The sequence below is a fragment of the Priapulus caudatus genome, unplaced genomic scaffold (assembly GCF_000485595.1).
Source record: "Priapulus caudatus unplaced genomic scaffold, Priapulus_caudatus-5.0.1 Scaffold303, whole genome shotgun sequence".
Taxonomy (NCBI): Eukaryota; Metazoa; Priapulida; class Priapulimorpha; order Priapulimorphida; family Priapulidae; genus Priapulus; species Priapulus caudatus.
This window is the reverse complement of record NW_014577364.1, coordinates 284,617-297,634: the sequence shown is the minus strand read 5'-3', so window position 1 is coordinate 297,634 and position 13,018 is coordinate 284,617. Positions and strand designations below refer to the sequence as shown.

Sequence of the window (13,018 nt, the reverse complement as noted above, 5' to 3'; positions counted from 1 at the left end):
TAACTCGCTTTGTAGGCGATGGCGTTTGAAATAAATAGGTTATGCTGCCTTCCGACATGTTTTGTAAAACTTTACTCTAATATAGACGTTTTATCGCAGGGTGGAGAGGAAATACCAATTTTGCATTAAAGATATTGTCAATGAAATCTTGTAAAACGAACCAGACGAGTGTGACACCACAGACTGTTTGTGTCTATATAATATGCTATATAATTGCCAAACCCTACCTAATTTGTATAATTTCTTTTTAAATATCAAAACCCATAGCCCTTATTCATTCACATACCAAAAATGAGCAAAATCCGTTGAACCTGAACTGACTAATGGCAATTCCCATTTTTGCCAAAAAATTGCCGTGGCTCGAAAGTACGTCGACTAGCGTGCTTCAAAATAGGACGTTTAATATGGGAGCATAGCAGTAACAACTATACCCAATTTCATACATGTGGGTCAAACAGTTCCTGAGTTATCGTTGACCGTAGCGAAATGTTAACGGATGGACGGACGGACGGACGGACGTACAACGGACGACGACCCATGGCAATAGCTCAGCTTGACGATGTCAAGGTGAGCTAAAAAGGATTCGCCACGATTCGCGACACTAGCGCCGACCAACGGATGTTGAGCTCGCGTTGCAAGTTATACCAGAGCATATAAATCAACAGAGCATATAATTCAGTTGATTTATATGCTCTGGTTATATACCAGGAGTAGATAATAGGTTCCCTATTATCTACTCCTGTTATATACCCATAGAAATAATATAGATAACCTTAATATAATAATGTAGTATATCTATATTATTTCTATGGTTATACCAGAGCTCTGGCAGGGGCGTGTAGCTACCATAACGCAGATACGCAGTTGCGTACACATAATTTCACCAAACTATTTTTTTATTGCAGAGAGAGAGGGCGAGAGAGAGAGAGAGAGAGAGAGAGGGAGAGAGAGGGAGAGGGAGAGTCAGTCAGTCAGACTAAATTGTTTATAAACAAATAACACCCACGCGGCGTGCCACGCCACTAGCTGTATCAGTTACGACATCGATTGAAATGTGGAACAAAACGTCATCTGATGCATATAGGCAAGGCTCGACACTAGCGGTGGCCCGGTGGCCCGGGGCCACCAAAACTTGATGTCGGGCCACCAAAATTTCCAAAAGTTAAAATTTGGTGGCCCGTACGGGCCACTAAAATTTCAAAGTGTCTATGTGATGAAAATAATTGTTTCTTACGTGCTAATCTCATTCAAAGAGAGCGAGCAATTCGCGGAGCGAGGGCACACGTACGCACGTGCAGCATTCTACCACGGGCATACACGGGCGCACGGTTAATCCGTCTACTGCGGCTGCAACAAGCCACGTTATTGTGTTAGACTGGTATCCGGCCCTCACGCTCTGCTAGACAATGTACACGCTCTGCGACGAAAGTTCGGCCGCGAACCAGTCTAGGCCAAAGGTCAAAATCTGAGCGGGCGCAGGCCATAGCATATTTTGCAAGCGCCAGCATACATGTGATTACATTGTATCAAGCGAACCAGACAATCGGTTCTGGTGAAAATTTGATGCCGTAGAATGGATAATTCAAATGTATGCCTCAATCATCAATGTCAGTGTGTGCCATTATGTGCCGTTTGTTTAAAGACTTGTGCAAGTGCATCAGACGGCCCAATTTTCAAATAATATACAATACGAGATTGAAATAAAGATTTATGCTTTTCTTTGTTTTTTTTTCGGGCCACCAAAAATTGAAAATCAATGATTTTGTGCGCCCGATCGGGCACTGAAAAAAAAGTTAGTGTCGAGCCTTGATATAGGTTATAATATAATAGGTTACCTGATGCATAATAGGTTACATTATATAGTTGAGTGGCAAATTAAAGCAGGTTACAACCCTTCTGCAGCTTTTTCACAATTCCAAGAAAGAGTTTTGCTGTCGCCCTCATCCCAGCGGTGTCACCCCTACACATTGAATAATGAACGCGATATGATGCGTGATGCGATGTGATGTGCAATGAGTGATGTGTGTGTTTGAGCACACACACGCGCCCACACGCACCCGCACACGCATACACTCGCTTGCACGCACGCACGCACGCACGCACGCACGCACGCACGCACGACGCACGCACACAGAGAGGGAGAGTGAGAAAGAGAGCGTTAGTTCAACATGTCTTGATAATATATAACGAAAATTACATGATTAGTTCTAGTGATCTTTAGTGATCACATCTTGTTGCTCATGAAGAGAATTGTTCTACTAAAAAGATAATTGTCATAGTCAGAATGAAGGCTGTACATTTACTCAAACGTGCCTCAAATACCCATCTCCTGCGATCTACATTTTCACAATTTTCTGGGGGAGGACCCACAGACCCCCCAATGCGTAGACATCCATTTAACCCTAGCTACGGCTCATAGGGTCTATGTGCCCCAGGGTACTGCCGGAACGTACCCTGGTCACTATTTGATATGGTTAAGGTTAGGATTAGGGTTAGGGTTAGGGAGTAGGCATAGGCGACTCCCTAGACTCGTTAGTGGAGTAGGCGAGGTACGGTCCGGCATATTAGATAGTACCAGGGTACGTTCCGGCAGTACCCCAGGGGACAGAGACCCTCTCAGCCTAGCTACGACCCTGTCTGGTTATACGCGCGTTACATCAGGTTTATTGCCGGTTGGCCTACTCCCATTTCGCCCAGGGCGTAGATAGCAGGGGATGGGGGATATATCCCCCCACAGCCCCACTTATTGAGGTGGGGGGATGGCGTGTACAATCACGAGGTGTAGTGGGTGGGAGGAAAATGGGGAAAAATTCCACAATATTTAATACAAATATACAAATATTTATCTACAAATCCGTCATCGCTATTCATACTCTCTTAGTGTATTATTACACAAATGGAAAGTGACATACATCTACTGTAAAATGTCTGTAACTCGTTCAAGAATGACATTATTTACTGAAACTCAGATGTTATTTTGAACGCATTCCCATATATACGATTTTTTCAAAATCCCAAATCACAGGCTTCAGATTTGAAAAGTACAGGAGGACTACAATGACGCCTAGAACACTCATAGGGGGACTTTTCCACGCTCCATAATCCAACCCTTAAGTAGGCCATGATTGGAGAAGCTCGCATTAAAAAATGTCAGCACGCCCTTAAGAGCATGATGGAGAGCTCCACTAAAAATCACAACCCCTTAAAAGGTCCTGCCATTGTTTTAAGATACGACGACGGGTGTATGAAACTTGCATCTCATTGGCTACTGAAGACTAAGAAGTTGGGCTAGAATAGATACTCGCAGTCAGGGCTCTGCGAATCCATTGCAACTCTATGGGCACTGGAAAAGCTAGCCTCAAGGCACGCGTGACGCGGCGGCTTTTGATGTACACGATCGATCGATCGCGTACATATACACGCGCCTGCAATAGCACGCAGCGGCCAATAAACACAACCAACACACTTGTGCAAGCGTTTTCAAAAATAAAACGCACGACACTGGCTAACTGTCTGGACAATCTCAAACGTGAACTAGGCGCGTGTCTACATTTTAAGCAAAACTATTCTACAATAGGTATTAAATGAAGGTACGTTAGTAGGCTGTTTGGACTGTACAATGAAAATTGTACATTCTAACCCTCTGCATAAAATTTTCTCTCACGGATTTAGACGATTTCATCAAATTCGACCCCTGATGACTGGTGAGAATCCGCGATTTCCGCGATCCGGAAGATTCTCATCCGGGTAAAATGGAGCCAGCTAATTTTCAACCATAATACATCAGACTTTTGGGTGGCGCGATTTCAACGACATTTTATGAGGCCGCGATGATGCGCCACCATGGCGCAATTATCGGTGCGCGGTGGATGCGCGAGCGTTGATCGCGCACGCCTTAAAAATGCAAAGCCTGAAATCACGTCTTATCACTGCTCACGAAAGTTAAATCACTGCTTCATTCAAAATTAGAAGACCTATTGAGAGTTGGGATTATGAATTTTCAGAGGAGATTGAATGGGAAAAATTCAATTTCATCACCACTTTGTGGGGGGGGGTGCCTGAGACCGCGACGATAAGTATATTTTCCGATTTTGTGATAAGCGGGTGAAAATATGCACTTTTTGTAGTTCAAATCTGGTTGTTTTTTCTAATACTTTTTTGTACAGTTTTAGTGTTCTCAGAAAATAGTACGTTTTAATCAAATTTCAGGGGAGATGATTCCAGCCGCTGTAGTTGTCGTGTGCGGAACCCCGCGGTAAGGGGGGGGGGGGTCACACAGGGGGGCGGTCGGCCCCCCTAGAATTTTCAGGCAAGGGTATAGTGATATTATTGTGATGAACTTGCTAATAATGCTGGCCTCAGAGTGCAGGCATTTGCATCTAAGAAGGTGTAATTCTCGAAAAAATTTCCCTGGGGGTCCCGGACCGCCCTCTAAAAAGAGGTGGATACCACCCCTGAAGGAGAGGAAAAATCTCCTGATAGTTTATGATAAAGATTCCAAAATTGATTGCTTTTAGATTGAAGCTTTTATTAGCATTCGTCACACAGTGGGAGGGGGACACCGCCCTCAAACACCTCTCCCTTCTCCGGCGCTTCGTGGGGGGGGGGTCCCTTTGAGCTTGTATGATTCGCACCCCCTGCCTAGTAATTCAATTATGGATATATCCAGAAGAGTATTTTGAATTGCGCTCGCGATCGTGGATACTTCGATTATCCAATCGATGGTGTGATTGTCCTTCGGCTACGTGGTCCGTGATCGTGGATTTGGTTATTTCGGTACGCGACTGTTTCGTGGCCCTTGTGAAAGATTTGGTGCTCGGTTGGGATCACACCATCGTTGGGATTAATTATCGAAGATCACCGATCGTGAGCCAATCAAGATGCAGGCGATGGATTCAAGGAGACCAATCTGGATCAAGCAAGACGCCCGAACATCAACCGTGACGAAGGGCGGGATACAGCACTCAGTCACGTGTGGACGCTGCGACGTGTGCGTGAGCACGTGTGTGCGATGTGTGTGCGTGAGCGCGTGTGTGCGACGTGTGTGCGTGAGCGCGTGTGTGCGACGTGTGTGCGTGCGTATACGCGTGTCGGTGATACGTGTTCTTGTGTTGCACGTGGGCGTTGTAAACGCGCGCGCGCGCGCGTGTGTGTGTGTGTGTGTGTGTGTGTGTGCGTGCGCGTGCGCGTGCGTGCGTTCGCCCGTTCATGCGTTCTTTCTCATGTGATAGCACAATGTAGAGTGTCGGGGGACCCGTCTATAGCGTTGGTATCAACATGGCAACCTCCATCATCGAAGACCTGTTCCACTAATACAGTGTTATAGTCACACTCACTGTCACTTTGGCTGTTTTAATAATAAAATGATTGTAAATAAACAAACCTCTCAATACAACAATACACAATATATACACAATATAAACAATACACAATACCCTCAGAAAGCATCTCGGAGCATTCGTGAGATCAACAATTTTCCCGCGCAACCACTATCGAGTATCGACATCATGCTTTTAAGGGCTAGTTGAAAACCAGAAGGGCTAGTACAAACCTTACCTTACTAGCCCTTCGGGCTAACTTGCATATTGTCCTTATTTCTACCCCTGTCTGGGCATTTTGACTTAAAGTGATTCTTCTCACCGCATATGTAGCACGTCTTGCCAAAAGCTGGACACTTTTCTTTCTTCATGACGTGAGAGAAATTGCAAAATCTGCACTGTTCTTTCTGCAAAGTTACGTACTGCTTATCCTTGACCTCGGGAAATCTTGCCCTTATTTTGTGCACAGTATCAGGCATGACTGGCTTCAATGCTCTGTCACACAACGAAGCAGACTGTGCAGCCCTGCACACATCAATGCACCTGTCAAGGTCAAGTTCTCTTATCTTTAGCAAGTCTTCTCTCGTTTCATTTTCTCTTATTCCCAGCACGACTCTGTCTCTTATCATAGAGGCCTCGCACGCGCTGCAAAACGTACAGGTTTGTGCCAGAGAGTCTGCCAGAAAGTGATTAAGGTCCTCCCCTTCCTGCTGACAACGCCGGTGAAACAAAAATCTCTCCATGGTCTCATTCACCTCACCTATGGCATATTCTTGAAACTTCCCTGTAATTTCAGTGACAGTTCTCTGTGACTCGGGCGTTGAAAAGCTAAACCCACTGAGCGTTTTCATCGCATCGTCAGCGAGACAGTTCTCAAGCATTGCTACCTGAAACGCACGGTCTTTCGTGTGTAGCCCAGATAACAGGTTGTAGTTGTCCCATCTTTTCTTAAACAGCTTCCAACTGAACTCCCTACCTTGTCTTCTTCCAAAGTCAGGGGCTGTGGTGGCTTTATGCTGCCGAAGTTGTAGCCCTGCCTGTCAGGCTCACTGCCACGTGTCACGCGCGTCTCCATTTGACTTGTGAATCTTTCTCCAGCTTATAACACAGCTCTTCAAAGGCTTGCCTGTATCACACAGCTGTCCACAGATGTCCTATCATGTGCCTGGTTCACTCAGTTTACCGCTGCCACCATGTTAGGTGCACTGCACAGCCACGAAGTCATAGCCAAAACCAGAACCAGTGGAGAACGTTTACACAAGCATTTAATTAGCTACACACGCGTGTGCTCCGTGCCCTGTCCACTGCCCAACTGCCTCGTGAGTCGTGTATACACGTGTACGTTACACCCATCTATTACCACGTGTCGCCACCTAGTAGCTGACTAGGCTATTCCAGACATGTATTACAACACTTAACAACCACCACCACCACCACCAACAACAACAACAACAACAACAACAACAACGGAGATCCCTGTAAACTGGTTGGCGTCTGAACTTTTTCTACTACTTCTAAATATCGGACCTAAAGCAAGCTTATGCGTACGTGGTGCGTCGAATAGGGAAGGTGAACGGGAGGAAGGAGAGGGAGGGGAACGATTAGAAAGCCAGCAGGGAAGAGGGAGAAGAACCTCCCCCCGCCTACAGAGAACCCGCAGGCACACGATTTATATCATATCTACTCATCGAATCCAAATAGAAAATCAATAATATCCGTATCTACATCTGCAATCCATACATCTCGCGTCACCTGACCACAATCGATTAACTAAGTTGATGTCTCGTTCACTAATTAGTCAAAGGATTTTACATACCTTGATTTAATCCATACAAAATCTATCAGTATAATCCAAATAGAAAATCAATGTTAACCCTATCTATATGATCTGGTAGGTGCAATATCCATATATCTGCAATCTGCATATCTTACGTGCAGCACTTGCTCACAATCTATCAACGAACTATAGTGTCATATCACAAGGCTCGACACTAGCGGTGGCCCGGTGGCCCGGGGCCACCAAAACTTGATGTCGGGCCAACAAAATTTCCAAAAGTTAAAATTTGGTGGCCCGTACGGGCCACTAAAATTTCAAAGTGTCTATGTGATGAAAATAATTGTTTCTTACGTGCTAATCTCATTCAAAAGAGAGCGAGCAATTCGCGGAGCGAGGGCACACGTACACACGTGCAGCATTCTACCACGGGCATACACGGGCGCACTACATAATTTATTTACAATTTTTTATTACATTTTTTTTTTTAAATTTAATTAAATTTATTAGTGTTAATTAAATTTAATTAGGGTTAGGGTTAGGGAGTAGGGCGTAGCACACAACCAAATCCACCAGCAGGCTGTATGCATTCAACTTCGGAGATAGCCGAGTTCGTGCGTCACGACCATACTTTGGTTCATGGAAACATGTGCCGACCTATCGAACCGTAACCGGGGTACCCTCCGATAGTACCCTGGCCCGGGGGACATAGACCCTATCAGCCCCACTTTCCATATCTTTCCCGTCCCTAACAATTTCCCTAGTCTCTCCTCTTCTGGTACTCTGCCTATCCTCGTATTTTCCCCAACACCCTTCAATGTTGAAGACGAGTCCTACTGTCTCTAGTAGTACTAGTACTAGTAGTACTTATTAGTTTTCAGTTTCAGGACTAGCCCGACCAGGCTGTGCGACGGATTGTCTATACTATTCTAACCCTAGCAATACCGTTTCTTGGAGCTATTTCAGGACATAATGATAATGTCAATGATAATCTATTATTAACCTATATTGTATAACAATTTGGGGAGCAAAATCACCCACTATCCCTAATATACGTGCTGATCACATTTATAAATTTATATTTTACTTTATAACTTGTTTTACTTTTAGACATTGTTTACTAAATCTAGTAACTAGTTTACTTCAAGGAGCTAGGTTTATGGTTTACTTCACCTCGCCGCCTCGGAATCTCTCGCGCCTCAGCACAGGGCGCCACCTTTGGGCTACTTTGTGAGTAAATGTTTATAGTGCTTGTGTTGTAAAAATCGTGAAGTCCCTCCCTCATTCTTGTCATACACTTATCTGATTGGTATAGACAATATAAGAAATGTGCATATCATCGATTAATAACCGCTTCAACGTATTTGTTACATTAATTGATACGGATAGTGCCGGTAAGGTTTCTCCCCAAGGAGAACTAGTCGACAAACATAAAACATGTGTGATGTCTCCGGAAGGTGGCGATGCCGCGGGTGTAGGGGTAGACTGGTCCACGCTCGACAGTTCCACTTGCGTTACAGTGCGCGTTGTGTGCGCGTTACACTGACCGCCGTGTAACGCGAGTGCAACTATCGAGCGCGGACCAGTCTAGTACAGTGGAGGAAATGTCGTGATTCACGTACGTTTGTGGTTTGAAGGTATGCATCTCTACTGCACTCTGTTATAGTATTAAAAAGTAGAGACACGTGCCCATAGTCATACGCTACTATTCCCAGGCACGTGGACCGTTTCAATATAATAATATGATGGTAACTAAATAATATAAATAATATATTACTACTAAGTAAAGTACTAAGTAGTAAGTATCATAATAATCATATGTTTAATTGTGCAAGCTCTGAAGTCTGTTTACCTCTGTTTGCCCAATCTCAAGATTGGTTTCCCAAACTGCGGATGCGCTGAAATTCCAAGTTTGGGCACAACACTACTACTAGTACTACAGTAACTAGTAGTAGTACTACTACTAAGTAGAACTAGTACTAGTGGTAGTAGTAGTATAGCTCCAAGAAACGGTATTGCTAGGGCTAGAATATCCGATTTTGTATAAGGGGTGAAAATATGCACTTTTTAGTTCAAATCTGGTTGTTTTTCTCATACTTTTTTTGTACAGTTTTAGTGTTCTCAGTAAAATATACGTTTTATCAAAATTTCAGGGGAGATGATTCCAGCGCTGTAGTTGTCGGTGGCGGAACCCCGGGTAAGGGGGGGGGGTCACAGGGGGCGGTCGCCCCCCTAGAATTTTCAGGGCAAGGGTATAGTGATATTATTGTGATGAAGATTGCTTAATAATGCTGCCTCAGAGTGCAGGAAATTGCATCTAAGAGGTGTAATTCTCAACAAAATTTCCCGGGGAGGTCCCAGGACCCCCCTAAAAAAGAGGTGGATACCCCCCTGAAGGAGGAAAAATCTCCTGATATTTTATGATAAAGATATCCAAAATTGATTGCTTTTAGATTGCAACTTTTTAACCATTCCACACAGTGGGAGGGGGACACCCCCTCCAACACCCTCCCCTCTCGGGCGCTTCGTGCCCTTGAGCTTGTATGATTCGCCCCCCTCCCCTAGAATTCAATTATGGATATATCCAGAAGAGTATTTTGATTGGCTCGCGATCGGTGATCTTCGAATTATCCCAATCGATGGTGTGATTGTCCTTCGCTACGTGGTCCGTGATCGTGGATTTGGTTATTTCGGTAGCCGACTGTTTTCGTTGGGCCCTTGTGAAAGATTTGGGTGCTCGGTTGGGATCACACCATCGATTGGGATAATTCGAAGATCAACGATCGTGAGCCAATCAAGATCAGGCGATGGATTAAGGAGACCATCTGGATCAGCAAGACCCCGAACATCAACCGTGACGAGGGGGGATACAGACTCAGTCACGTGTGGACCAAGCTGCTGACCACTACACCATCTGGTGGTCAATAACTGATAATCGTCAGTCAGCTTTGAGAAAGCCTCCTGTCAGGAGGCAAAACGTCAGCTGTACGTTTTCAATCTTCACGGTTGAGTAACAATTAACCCAGTTAGATCTATTGGACTATACAGAGTTGCTAAACTATACATATATACCATTAGAGCTTTTTTTGCATCTTTTTCTGGCTTGCTCTTTCCGCGTTGCATCGGTGGCAAGTCTGACATTAGTAGGTATATACTCCATGCCTGTGCTCCTTCCAAAATACCTTGGAACCAAGTTATCCTCCTTCCTCCGCTCTATTCTGCAAGTAATATAAACAGTAGTTAAACCTCACTGAGATCCAATAATGGTTTACCTATACATTTGACACATAAAGACCATATTAACAATTTTCACATGCCCATATGAAACTAGGTTCACAGAACACGTGAAATTAGAGTGACCATGAAGATGTGTATAACCATAGGTGAAGTCGAGATAATTCGAAAGCCATAATTATGGCAAATGCAATTTTCCCGTAGCTCTCGTAGAAGTTTATTAAAAGCTCGATTTAAACAATATACAAGTATAAATATGATAAAATGATATATAGTAACTTAATTCTAGTAAATGGAAGAAAAGTAAGCTAGTTAGAGATGGAGAAGATGAAAGGGATTGAAGTTGCTGGGATCATATACGGTATGAAAAATGTTGTGACAATGACAGGAGAACATCCGAGGACAAAAAGCAAAATGGATAATTGCTAAAGGGTAGAAAATGTAGGAAGGCAAGTGGATTGAGGAAGAATAGGTAGAAAAAGTAGGATGGTTGAGGGATCAGGTAGATGAACAGCACGGTAACAAAGGGGTGGAACTAGGCTGTATTCGTCATTGTGCAAAGTCATCAAGGAAGGAGTCTTTAAACTAGAAGAAACGACTGATGTGCTTCAGTGCTCACCTGACTAGTTCAGGCATCGCCTCCATGAACTCAACCAGATTATGAAAACCATAATCAGTATATGTAAGAGGCTTGCTCACATATTCCCTGTAGTCTTTGCAAAACTTGTGCTGTTCAATACCCCCTATCTTTGATAGGAGGACAGCACGTACATATTTGCGAATATCGTCTGGTATTTCCATAGTATCTACACGAGATCCACCTCACCACCTCTTTTGAGTTTTTACTACGTGAAATAAAAACCTACACATTGAAATAAAAAAACAATAATTTATAGTGGTACAAAGATAAATGTTATAATTACTTCCATAGCATTGTATGCATTTCAGATGTCCTACTATAATATTGTGATTTGCACACAATTTAAACTCTAATGTCAGGAAATTTTATTTAAAAAAAACTTTGGCACTCTGTTCAAGATAAAAAGCATAAGGCCTTCTTCTTATACTCTTCCCCTGTCATTCCTCCTCCTACGCCCATCTCTCTCCCTGCCTCTCATATACCCCTCTCTCAATGCCTCATATATCACCATCCCTCACAGGGGCGTAGACAGCCTTTCCAAGAGGGGGTATTTCTTCCAAGAGGGGGAATTCCAAACCTACTACAAAGAATACTAATAAAACTTCGTTAAAATTTTCGTTTCATGCTTTTATATACATACTGTATCAGATATGTGCTATTTTGATACAAACCAGGGGGGATTCCGGAATGCCTGGAATCGCCCCTGGCTACGCCCCTGCCTCACCCTGTTCCCGTTCTGCTCAGAAATTCTTTTATGATAGAATAAGAAGACTCTGCAAATAGGTAGCAAACCTGTTTGCAGTTTTAGCTTTCATATCTGTCTTCCCATTCTCTCGCACTCTCTCTGTTCTACCCTCCTCTCACTCACACCTCCCTCATCCCCCCTCTTCTCACAACTTCCATCTTCCTCTTGTAAATTCTCTGTAATCTCCTCTTCTGACAGCTTCCCTGCTCATCCTTACTCTCACACCATCTCTGTCCTCTTACTCATCCTTCCCCTGTCCTCCCCTCCTCAAGCACATGCACGGCCCTCTGCGCCTCTAGCACCTTCCCTGTCCTCCCCTCATCTTGCACCTTCCCCATCCTCCCCTCTTCTAGCACCTTCTCCGCCGTCCCCTCCTTTAGCACCTACTTCGCCCTCCCATCCTCTAGTACCTATCCCATCCCCCTCCTCTAAGGCCTAAAAAAAGACGTTTGTTTCCGCTAACCCGACCGAGTCCATTTTAATTTAAACCGCCGTGTCGAAACTTTTTATTGTGATGGGCAAGAAAAAAAAACTTTTAATTAAAAAAAATATTAGATAAAAAAAATCCCAACGTGATATCGATCGGTGAATGCATTGATTTGACTTTGAAGTCATTATATGGGCTGTTATAAGTATAAAACAAGTATTGTTAGAATACAGAAAATAATAATTTGATAAAAAAGTTTTGCCTGCCTACCCTGTCCAATTTTTTTCAGCTCATTAGCGGAAACAAACATCTTTTTTCTTAGGCATAATACGTTCCCCCTCCTCTAGCACCTAGTCTGTTCTCACCTCCTCTCCCACCTTTGCTATCCTCCCACTCTCTCACACTTTCCCTGTCCTCTCCACTTCTTGCACACTCCCTGTCTTGCTCTTTTCCTATAGCTTTCCTGTTCTGCTCCATTCTCATACCCTCACTGATCTCCCCTCCTCTCACACCTCCCCAGTTCTCCCTTCTGATTGCAATACTCTGTCATCTCCTTTTCCCACAGATTCCCTGTTTGCATTTCCTCTCAGACTATCTGTCCTCCTCTTGCTCGTGTCTTCCCTGTCCTCTCATTTTCTCACACCCTCCATGTATGTCTTTGTCAGGTTACCTTCTCTTTATTGCCAAACCATCCCTGTTCTCCCCTCAACTCACACCTTCCCTGCTCTCCCCTCCACTCACACATTCCCTGTTCTCCCCTCCACTCACACCTTCCCTGTTCTCCCCTCCACTCACACCTTCCCTGTTCTCCCCTCCACTCACACCTTCCCTGTTCTCCCCTCCACTCACACCTTCCATGTTCTCCCCTCCACTCACACCG

The 13,018-nt window shown here is 44.2% G+C and overlaps 1 protein-coding gene across 3 annotated transcripts in view; it reads left to right on the top strand.

The window, feature by feature from the left end:
* The first annotated feature begins 8,645 nt into the window (after positions 1-8,645).
* LOC106808776 (uncharacterized family 31 glucosidase KIAA1161-like) overlaps positions 8,646-13,018 on the top strand; it is a 13,928-nt gene continuing 9,555 nt past the window's right edge. The window contains exon 1 of one of the 3 annotated variants that reach the window (XM_014811624.1): positions 8,646-8,729. The gene's annotated coding sequence lies outside the window, so the exon portion shown is untranslated. The other 2 variants (XM_014811627.1, XM_014811626.1) reach the window with 2 other exon arrangements.